The 10,852-nt window shown below is 40.5% G+C and overlaps 1 long non-coding RNA gene across 1 annotated transcript; it reads right to left on the bottom strand.

Annotated features, from left to right (window-relative positions):
* Positions 1–9,287: 9,287 nt before the first annotated feature.
* On the bottom strand, positions 9,288–10,253 carry LOC120284785. Its single transcript, XR_005544016.1, has 2 exons — positions 9,568–10,253; positions 9,288–9,507 (listed from the first exon to the last, which is right to left on the bottom strand). It is a non-coding gene; the product is annotated as an uncharacterized LOC120284785 (long non-coding RNA).
* Between the last annotated feature and the right edge of the window lie 599 nt (positions 10,254–10,852).

Here is a 10,852-nt window from a genome sequence, read left to right on the forward strand (position 1 = left end):
ATTGAGCTGCCACAATGTTGCTGTCGGAGAAGATTACCTCATCATCGAAAAGACGAAAAGTGTTGGTGGCGAAATCATCAGCGTCTCCCAAAATGGCATTGAGCGAATGTTTCCTGGAAGAACGAAGGGGCCACGCATCGCGAGTCTGACTCTCCCCCGGCTAATTACACGCAAACGCATTTTAATTTTCATAAAAATAATCATAACATGTGCCGCGCACATAACTCTTGCTCTCATTTCCTTTGGCACTAGATAAAATAAACTGGCTGCGGAACCATTTGAAGCACGGCAACAAAATGTTCGATTGTGATAAATGAATTCCGCGAATCTGTCGAGGCCAACAGCTACGAAATTCGCAATTTCAGGTGTATAAATAGATCGACTACTGCAAGCAAAGCAAACCGAATAATAATGCTTAACAATCTAAACTGAGATCAACAAACAAATCGATCACCCAACCCCCTTTTTATTCAAATATTCGTTTCGAAAACTACCTCAAATTGAGGTAAACTTGGCAGTCGGCGAAGTCTTTTTAATAAATGAAATATTCCGGTTAACTGGATGGCATACATGTAGATATTGTAGAACCCCTCACCGCAAACCTGGAAAGTCGTCAAAGTCATTAAAGTCGTTAAAGTATTAGAACATACGACCTACAAGTGTAAAACAAAGCGGAGCCGAAAATTTATTTCAAGTCTACATAATGTGCAAAATTTAAAGAAAGGAAGTGCCTTGCAGTACACAAAATATCTCTAACCAGGCTCCACTTGTGCCCTGAAAGACATAAACCTTTTTCAATCGGCACATTGTATTTGTTGCATATCTAAATCCAATGAAGATCCAATTCCATGTTTATCTAATATGTATGTATATGTAATGCTTTGTAATTGATTCAAAATATCAGCAAATAATAGACCTGAACACATATGCATTTTTAAGCCGCCTGGACTTATCGCATCCGTTTTGATACCGGTAGAAATGTAAACAAATATTTCTTCCCAGACCTCGGAACATTGCTTCAATGCATTAGTTGGGCAGTCCGATAAATCGACACCACATATCTGATATTTGAGTATTAACACCAAACGTTGGTAAACACTGAGTGTAAATTTCCCCCTTAGTCATTTGGGGAGAAACCGCATAACCGCATGTCAAGTGGATGTATCCCTCAGCTCTATTTATCGTATCCCAGGAATATTGCTTAAAACAAACAAAGCTTACTTTTATGAAGTATTCCTTACATGTGATTTTAATAAGCATTGCTGACTTGGTTTTTAGATTAGACTTAATAAATTATCTTTTTGAGATCTTAAGCGAATGCAGTACCCATCAAAAAGGCGTACTGTATTCGAAAGTAGCGATCGTCGCGCGAGCCTTGTGCCCTATTTCGTTCTATTTCAAAGCTCATTTCCCATACGCCCCGTTGCCTTAATTAAGTCGCTGCTATTCGTATTAAAATGTTAATCTAGCAAGGCCAAAAGTCAGCAAGATATTAACAGCAGTCAGTAAGGTAATTATGCCTCCATTGACCTCTGAAAATGACATTCATCGTTCTCCTCCCAACGCGCTTATCTATAGTGCACTTAGCCAAATGCAAATGCAAAATAAACGTAATGTCCAGAAAAAAAATTAAATGTCAGTCGCAGCAAAAGTGGCGACGAAATGAACCGCAAGAGGAAAGCGAAAATGAATAAAAACAGAGCTAGTGTAAAAAATAGAATAAAAACATGAGACAAAGTTATTGCTTGAAATTCTCAGGTTTGGTCAACAAAACAAACAACAAAAAATAAAAGTGTGAGAGCGGCTGTACGCAAACCAGGGCATATACATATGTACATATGTACATAAGTACATATAAGTATGCTTGAAACACATTCCCATAATTAATGCAGAGCACTTTGCGGGAATGAACATAGCCTTGGTCATTGCTTATCCACGTAGCGAAAATAAATTGGTAATAAAACATGAAAAATAGCGTCGTTTAAAATATTTGAATGGCCTACATGAATGCAATATATATAAATAAAATAATAATGCGGAAGGCAAGAGTAACTCACATACATATGTAAGTATGAGTTGTGGGATATAATTCATCGAAATTCGTTTAATATGATATTGAAAAGATAAATAAACCCAGTTTCTAAGGAACTTGGAATTTATAGGCAGAGTAGCTGCGAAAAGGTGGTGCGTTGTTTCCAAAGGATCAAGTATGAAAGTATAAAAGCGTTTCCGACCATAAAATGAATATTCAATAGCTCAGTCGAACTGGCCACGTCCACCTTGCCTGTCCGTCCGTATTAACGTCGTTTATGTGGACTGCCGTTTTGGTTCCGCCGTCTATTTTCTTTTATCAGTACTTATTAACGGCTGGCTTTCCACGGCTCTGAGGGAGCTGAAGGTGCTCCAGCCTGTCTGTGTTTCGTCCTTGTTGTCCTTTCAATAAATTTAATGTAATAACTTGGAAAAAGGATTGGTGGCTTGAACCCGATTTATCGACGCATACATGTTGTGACAGCTTTTATAGCGTGTTAACAAGGACATGATTTTCTTGTTGAAACAGACCCGCCACAATCCAGACGAAAACTCCAGGAAGCGGCATAGAAAGGCGGAAGATTAACGACTGATGCTATACCGCGGATAATTGGACATACTCAGGTAATAAAGTTGGTTCTTACAGTAAATAACAACATGATTTTTATTTTTTCAAGTTCTATTTATAATTATTCCTGATATATAGTAGATTTTAATACCTTAACAGAAGCCCAACTTATGCCTAAAGCAATAAATTAAGACACTCAGTTAAAGGTTATTATAAATGTCTTCCACTATTAGACTGTATGTCTGCCCTATTTCGCTACTGCAACTTCGTCATCATCGGCACACATTTTATTCGTAATTGTAGCAATTTAGACGTCTTTTCCAGGTTCTCCCCGCTCATTCACTGCCATTACCACCTTCGCGGTAGTGTTCGCAGTGGGTGTTTCGGTAGGAATGTCAACGTTTAGACTCACACGCATCCAGGTTTAATGAGATTGTTAGCGACCTAAATTATATATATATATATATGCCCAGGAAAGAGGGAATACCCCTGGGGAACCACTCCTAAGATAGAGCAAAAAAATAAAAATAACCTTCACATATATATCGCCAAAAATGACCTAGGTCGCAATAAATAATGAATAATTCAATGTACATACATATATACAAAATCCACTTCGATCTCCCTCATGTTCCTAGTATCCATTGGCTCGTAGATGTCGATGATACGTCAGCGACAATGCAGCAATGGGTCGGAGTTGTGTCTGTAGGCAGACAAACGTGGGACCTTTATACAAGTTTCCCCCATCAAATACACACGGCTGCATTTGACACGACACAAAACGTGGGCTTTCGCAGTGGAAAGGAAAGGTGCAGAGGATGGTTTCTGGGAGCGGTGGGCGGCAATGCCGTTGTACCCAGCGGCAGCTGTTGCCGCCAATTGATTGAAATGCCGCCCGTTCATTCGACTGGGAGGTCATCTGTCTGCCTCGTTCCACCGCTACTGGACCCTTCCTTTCCCTAAAGTAGTTATGGTTGTTTTTGTTGTTTCGCATCTTCAAGGGTGCTCTCAAAATACTTTTCTTTATTTTTCTGCTCTGCTGTTTTTTTTTACTGTCCGGATTGGGTGAACAATTTTTATGAGCATTTTTTTCGGTTGAAAAACTTTCAGTTTCGTATTTATAAAAAAATACTGTTTGTACTGCATACTGTACAAAATGGAAATTCCGTTAACACGAAGCGCAGTCACCATGAAGCTTCAAATGGGCCTACACAACTATTATTTGTTGCTGGTTAGAGGATAGAGCTTCGAAAAGAGGAGAGCATTTATTGAGAGCTTCATGCGGTATAGGGGTCGACTAGCAGATAAAGCCATGCCCTTGTTTTAATCTAAGTAGGATAACGATCGCTGAAATTGACAAATGAAAAAAGAAAGTATCAAGATCTTTTCAGTGATATTCGAAATTTCAGACGTAAGCTACATATGTTTAGACGTCTTTGAAATGGTTTCGTATTAAATTTAGAACTAATTCAACTTTATTTCCATGGTTATACAAATGATTGAAATCGTGTCTGAACTAATGAAATGCAATAAATAAGCTTTAATAAAGATACATACAATACCTCCTATTAATACTCCTCTTCGTTTATTTACCATTAATTTTGATGCGCTGTTTAAATTCATTTTGATTTTGTTTAGCTGTGTATGGTATTTCATTCATTTGGCTACAAAAGGCTCGAATCGCAAACTTAGGAAATTACATCGTATTAAAAAGTTATATGAGCACCAAACACTCCTCTGCTGTGAAAAAGCTTCCCTATTTTCAAAATGCTCTCCAATTTTTTGGTTTCGAATTACAATTTTGTCGATTGCTGTCAGTCGGCTGATGGCTTGTTGTTGTGGTGGCCACAGTTGTTGCATTATCGCCGTGCAACAACAAAAGCAGCCCCTGGTGCTTTCTCATTTTGCTGATCCCCCGCCATCTAAGCACGGTCCCTTGTGACTTATCATGTCGGGAGCATACAGAACTATTTTTAGTCCCAAACACTTGGGATCCAACACTCACCGAGACACTCACTTAGTTAAAGCACACCTTTCCCGTCTTGGGCAGCACTAAAAAAATTAATTGCTTTTCCACTTAATTTAAATATTTTTATTTATTATTTAGATTTAAAGCACTAAAGAACATATGTTTGGAACTAAGTTTAACTTAATATATGAAAGTGGTCAGGAGATACTTAATCTCTACTAACCATTTGCAAATCCTATCTACAGAATTAAAATCAGAACTGACAAGTCATGCTACGCTCGTGTGATTTATAAGGTCTTTGGCTCTCTTCCCATCTTCCCCCCAATTATAGTTTTTGTTTTCGTTTGCCAGACTGTCTGCCTCTCTTCTTTGTTTTGGTTACCTTGTTCTGCGTCGTTTGCGGTATCGTTTTAAAGGCGTAAACAAAGATAAAGATAGATATGGGAAGATGGAGGCGGGACAGCTGCTAAATATTCCGATGTATCTTTGTAGACGAGTCCAAGAAGCCAGATAGAAGGCCTTCTGAGTTGCTAATTTTGCACAGCGCCATTTCAGCATTTTGATTCGGGACTGGCCCAGATTCTCGGTTGGTTTCCCAAGGGGTGTGTGTTGCCCTCAAACAAACATTTCCACTTCATTATCGTTGAACTGCGTCGCAATTGATCAGCACACTGATCATCATCACTCGCATGTCCTCCTTAACTGCGCACTGCAGTTTTAATTGCTGATCAAATATTTCCGACAAATACTGTTATCAGATAATGGTCCAAGCGACGGACAGGCTAGGGAGCTTGCTGGCACTTAAGTTGATAAGTACTATTAAATAAAAATTAAAAATTTGTTTCAAGAAAAATCATAATAAAATTAAGCTCATTTGAGAATAATAGTCCTTAGATATAATTTTAGAGATTAGACATGCATTAGATGCATGTGTACATATACATACAAACTAAAAACTGTTTTGACATTATCCCTCACAGTCTCATGAATTTATCTATCATTCACTTACATATGTACCATATCAATAAATTACATTTAAGTGCCCCACAATAAATGGAGAAAATAAACTTAGAGCACTGAGCTAGATAAATTGTTGGCTTATTTGAATGCTAATCAGACTGGCAAGACATATTTGCGAATCCATTTGGGAAATTAACCATTAACTGGCAGCTAATTAAGAAGGCGTATTCTGAAACAGCCATACAACACCCAACCCCCTTTTCCCCATCTGCATTGGGCTACGCTAACCCTGCGAAGGGGGACAAAGTGAAAAATATCAAAGTTCATCGGTGGTCTATACTTAATGCCCTATCAGACAATAGGCAAAAGTCCCACAGAAGCTGTGTTGGTTTTATTTCCAGTGTAGTTGTATTGTTTTGATTTCTAAACGTCCGGACAGTAAACATGAATCCAATTGAGTTTTTTTTTTAAATTATTATTTATTAAGTGAAGAATCCGTACATCATAATATTGTATCTTAACATCACAGGGTGGATGAGTAAACATGAATCTTAAATACTTTTCATTTCGAAGTCGCGCAAGCATTTTTTTTTTTGTCCTGGAAGAAAGAGCAGATATATAATATATAATTTGATAAGTTCTTACCAGAGATATAAAATAGTTGACTTGCAATTTCTAATGAATTGAAATATATTTTACATACGACATTCGGTGCACGATTTTAAATACATATAATTATTTCATTATATCACTACGCATTTTTGTGGAATGACAACAGAGCGGAGGGCAATAGCTTTGTTAGGTCGAGAATGTCTTTTATTCCTATAATCATTATAATTCCATTCATTGATTGATTCGCATGTTTAGGGCGACTAACTAATTTATACACAGATTTTTGTCCATAAAGATCAACACTCATCATTTAATGTTTGCATCGGTTTAATTTTTTTGTTTTATTGTTCGGGTCGTGATCACTAAACCGCCGTTTGGATCTTTTAGATTTTAAATGACTTGACAGCTTATGTCTACCCCCGGAAGACAGTATTTTAATAATACTAAATTCTGTGTAATAAGGCTGGTCAAGCTCTTCAGTGGGACCGAAAATACCTCAGTACCTCATATGCGAGTACGACACGTGCCCCGGGAGTAAGGAACCCCCAATGATCGACTGACCAGCCCCAAAGCGGATGATATATGTGCCCGCAGTAGTTGATTTACGATCCACTGAGGGGCCGGGTAGAACACACAAGAAGGGGACAATCCCTCTCGCGGCTTACTTGAGTCCAGTTCGGTTTGGTCCGGTTTGTTCTGGGGCTTTGACATTGCGGAAGGTCCAATTGTGCCTGACGTGGGTTTATCAGATTGTGGCCATATTGAGGAATGAGATCAGCGGGAGGCTTGTAGCGTTAGATAAAACGATTTAGATATCTCACTCAGTACAAGCGAGTTCATTTGAACAAAGACTCTCACACGATTTCGCCATGTCAGGTTAAAAATTCGAGCTGCTCGCTTTATACACACTTCACTTAACTATGTATGTGTATCTATCTGTAGCTTTAAGGATGATTGTTGGATTGGATTACCGTTTTTCGCATCTGATTATGACAATGCCATTTTACGATGCTAGGCATATCGATGGAACCAAATGAGATCTACCCCTCAATTTGAAACAGTTATTTGATTTAAAGATTGTCTCTCCGCGAAAGCATTCGAAAAAGAAGATAAGTCTGGGTCTGATTCTGATTATCCTGTTCATCATTAACCAACCATATACAAACCACCCACACCCTGCAGCTGTGGTCTGTTTGGTAAATTAAGTGACTGACTTTGCCTCTCTCCTGTAACTGCGAGTGTGACGGTAATAAACCGCAACAGTTTGTCACCAAATACATCAATGTCAAGTCGGCCATAATGCCCGACGCTGGGGTTAACCATTTAAGCGGGGCAGAAGTAGTTCCGGCAGCAGAGCAAAGCTGCTTGATGGAATTTGATGGATTCGCTGCCATCAAGTTTATTCATTTTGCATCCCGAACTGAAAATAATGAGCTGCAGCCTCGCCCACAACCACATAACATCCGGACTGATTGCAGACTGCGGATTTGTTTTCGCTCCCTGTCAGCCGCCAGCCGGTGACTTTTTAGTTCTATTTATAGAACCCACAACAGCCCACACACATGGCAGGGCGGCAATGAACAGCTGGAGCAGCCAACGTCACCGAAACACAAGCCGGAAAAAGATGTCGTGGGTGGCGGAGTCAGCGTCAGGATAACTGGGACATACAGCGTGGGCGAAATTGGCATTCGGCTATTCTGCTATTTTGCCCTTTACATGCCATAAACTTATTGCCTTTTGCACTTTCTGCTCTAAAAGCCGTTGCGTGGCAGAAGCCAATTAAGATTTTTTAAAATACCTAATTAAATAAAATGACAAGAAATAGGTAAGAGGAGTCGGTGAGATTATAAATGGCTCGGTTAGGAATTGAGGTAATTTGCGGCTTTTGATATAAGCTGAATATTGTTAGGAGCAATAATAATTATATTATATTTATTTTAGGCAATACAAACATAACAAAACCGCCAGGGCTGCTTGAAATTTATGGGTTCTTCATTAAAGCTACCTGCGAATTCTGGTAGTTTAAAAATAACAAATTTCTCTCATATTGGCATTATCCAGCTTTCGCCCACTTGTACGGTAGATTCTTGTGAACCTCATCCCAGCTACCCTATAAATATCCCACTGCAGTTATATGGCGAATCTTTGCTTCTTCTTCACGCAAATTTTATTACTAGCCAAAGCGGATGAAGCCCACCTAAAGCGCCTGACTGGCGGGGCTAATTCAGCTAATTTGCTGGGCTAACATCAAGTGATGCCCTCACAAGTAGGCGCTTTTTCATTCAACGAGATGCTACGTGGACTAGATGGCTATGAGAGCTGCTAAATATGTTGCACCTGGCCGGAACTGGTAACTGTGCCATTGGCCTGGCCTATATAGGCACCGGGTACAGTCTGTCATGTCCTTTTCCACTGCCACTTCCAGTTGCATTGTTCCACGTTCGCCGGAGCCGAAGCTGCCTCGTGGCCTTCGCTTATATACATTTATACAAATCGGGTATATATCCTTGTGTATGTATACTGCCCCACTTCTGTGCGTCGTCGGTATACAAACCACAGAATGTACCCAGGACTCTGGGCGGTTGAGTTGAGTCGAGTGTATAGCCGTACACATTGTGCAATAAAATATTTAGAAGATACATTTTAGCCGTTGCCATTCTGAGGAATACTTGACTTGGCATCTACGGCATCAAAAGCAGTAATTGAATACCGCACGTACCATGACCTTGCGCCCCTGCATTTCTCGTCATGGATACCGAACAAAGTCCTGCTGGCGGTTTGGAAGTAGAGTACACAGTTATAGTGTTGTTTATCGACACAAATAAAAGAATACAAATGATATATAGATTGTTTTTAAGATTTACGATTGACGGGTACCGTCCACTCGTTTGCTCACTCAATCGTACCTTCCACGGATACCTCAACCTATTTTCCCCTGGAATCCCAAACTGTCCTTACTATCCTACTTGAGGCGTCTGTGACTTACGTTTATTGCAGTTGCCAAGCTAAACCTGCACTGCCCATCTAGCCGTAGCAATCGTTACCACCCCTGCAAACGCCCAGCATCATTCAATGCAAAATTCATTTAAGTTGTCCTGTTTCACGATTTACGTTACGCTACGCGTCCCAGATACGAGAATATACGAACCTATATATGTATCTGTACATATGTAAAGAGGAACGCCGAGTGCACAGCGCGAAGCCATATGCCCCGTCATCGTCATTTTACGATGAATTCAACTACGAGTCGAGTGACGAGTCCAGTGACGTAACAATCCACGCTTGAGAGTGAGCAAGAGGGCGCAGTTGGAGCGGCAGTGAGAAGCAGGATACGCCCACGCTAGCGTAAAACTTCGGGCGTAGTAACCTATTTACCAAACGAGCTTCTCCGTACACACACAGAGCTCATAAATGTGGATGTACATACATATATACTACAGCTGTGGACCGAGTACCTCCCTCTTTTTCTCGCCTGTTGCAGGGTTATTCCTTTTCTACCGGGTCGACTTTAAGCAATGACGTCACATATTACACATACGTATGTAGCTCATCACCGAGGGCGTCCGACGACGTGAATGCGCGTCTGGCAAAATGGTGACTCTGTGACCAGGAAATTAGCGTGTCCGTTACTGGCGTCATTGGTGGCGATTCGAATCGGCTTGATGCGTCTCGAATTGGAACAACACGTGTCGGGCCTGCCGCCATTACTTGACACTGGGCCATCGGTAATCGCCAGTCCGTATCCGATAAGTGTGTTCATAGGTATCGGTGTATATCTATATGTCGGCAAGGGTGGATAGCAATCAGTGAGACCCGGCACCACATCATCTTTTGCACTTAAACATTGGAAAAAGCGATTAAGTAGTATATACATACATTGCAAAATATATCTATTATTGGTTGTCGTACATATAGCAAAGTATATAAGAGTAAGTCAATCCATGACGAAGTATAATTTTTCAAGATTAAGTAGATTTGTTTAGTTTATTATATGTTACAGTAAATATGGTGATCCACCATTACGGGGCAAATCTGTAATGGCAAAATCGTCATTGCACTTTATTTCATAAGTATTGGCGCACTTTTCAGGCGATGGGTGGTATTTACAGGTGCGGGTCGGAGAGTCGTTAAAAATGCGTGTGTGTGTGTGTGTGTGTGTGTGTGTGTGTGGGGGGGGGGGGGGGGGTGTTGTGGCGATTGCCAAGTCAAAGTGCCTTCGCCTGTGATTAAAGTGTTTTGGTTACCAGGACAGCACGGTCGTCTCGCTCAAATGTAACAGCATGTTTGTCGGTGTTTTTTGTGTGGGAGTGCCGGTGGACGTAACTTAGCGAATCCAGTTAACGGCACTCAGCCACAGTTAATGTCACAGCTGACAGCTTGACATTTGCAATTGGATCAGCGAGAAGGATGCAAGAAGAATTCGGCAAAGCATGCCATCAAAATGTTGTTGAACCCATAACCCAGTATAACCTTTTGATTGCTTATTACAAACGCTCCATATTGATAGGTTTTTAACTCTATATATCAATATATATATTTCTATATCAAATCAGCGAGGACAGTCCACCCCCACCGTAATGTGTTTATATGTATGTTTAACAACCTCTTGGGTCGACGACTGTATGCATAAGGAACCTTCTCGACCGCCGGGAACAGAATCCATTCGTCAGCCGCCCACGTATGTGTGTGGCTTTCCCAAGTCCCGGTCCCCA

The sequence above is a fragment of the Drosophila simulans genome, chromosome 3L (genome assembly GCF_016746395.2).
Source record: "Drosophila simulans strain w501 chromosome 3L, Prin_Dsim_3.1, whole genome shotgun sequence".
Lineage (NCBI taxonomy): Eukaryota > Metazoa > Arthropoda > Insecta > Diptera > Drosophilidae > Drosophila > Drosophila simulans.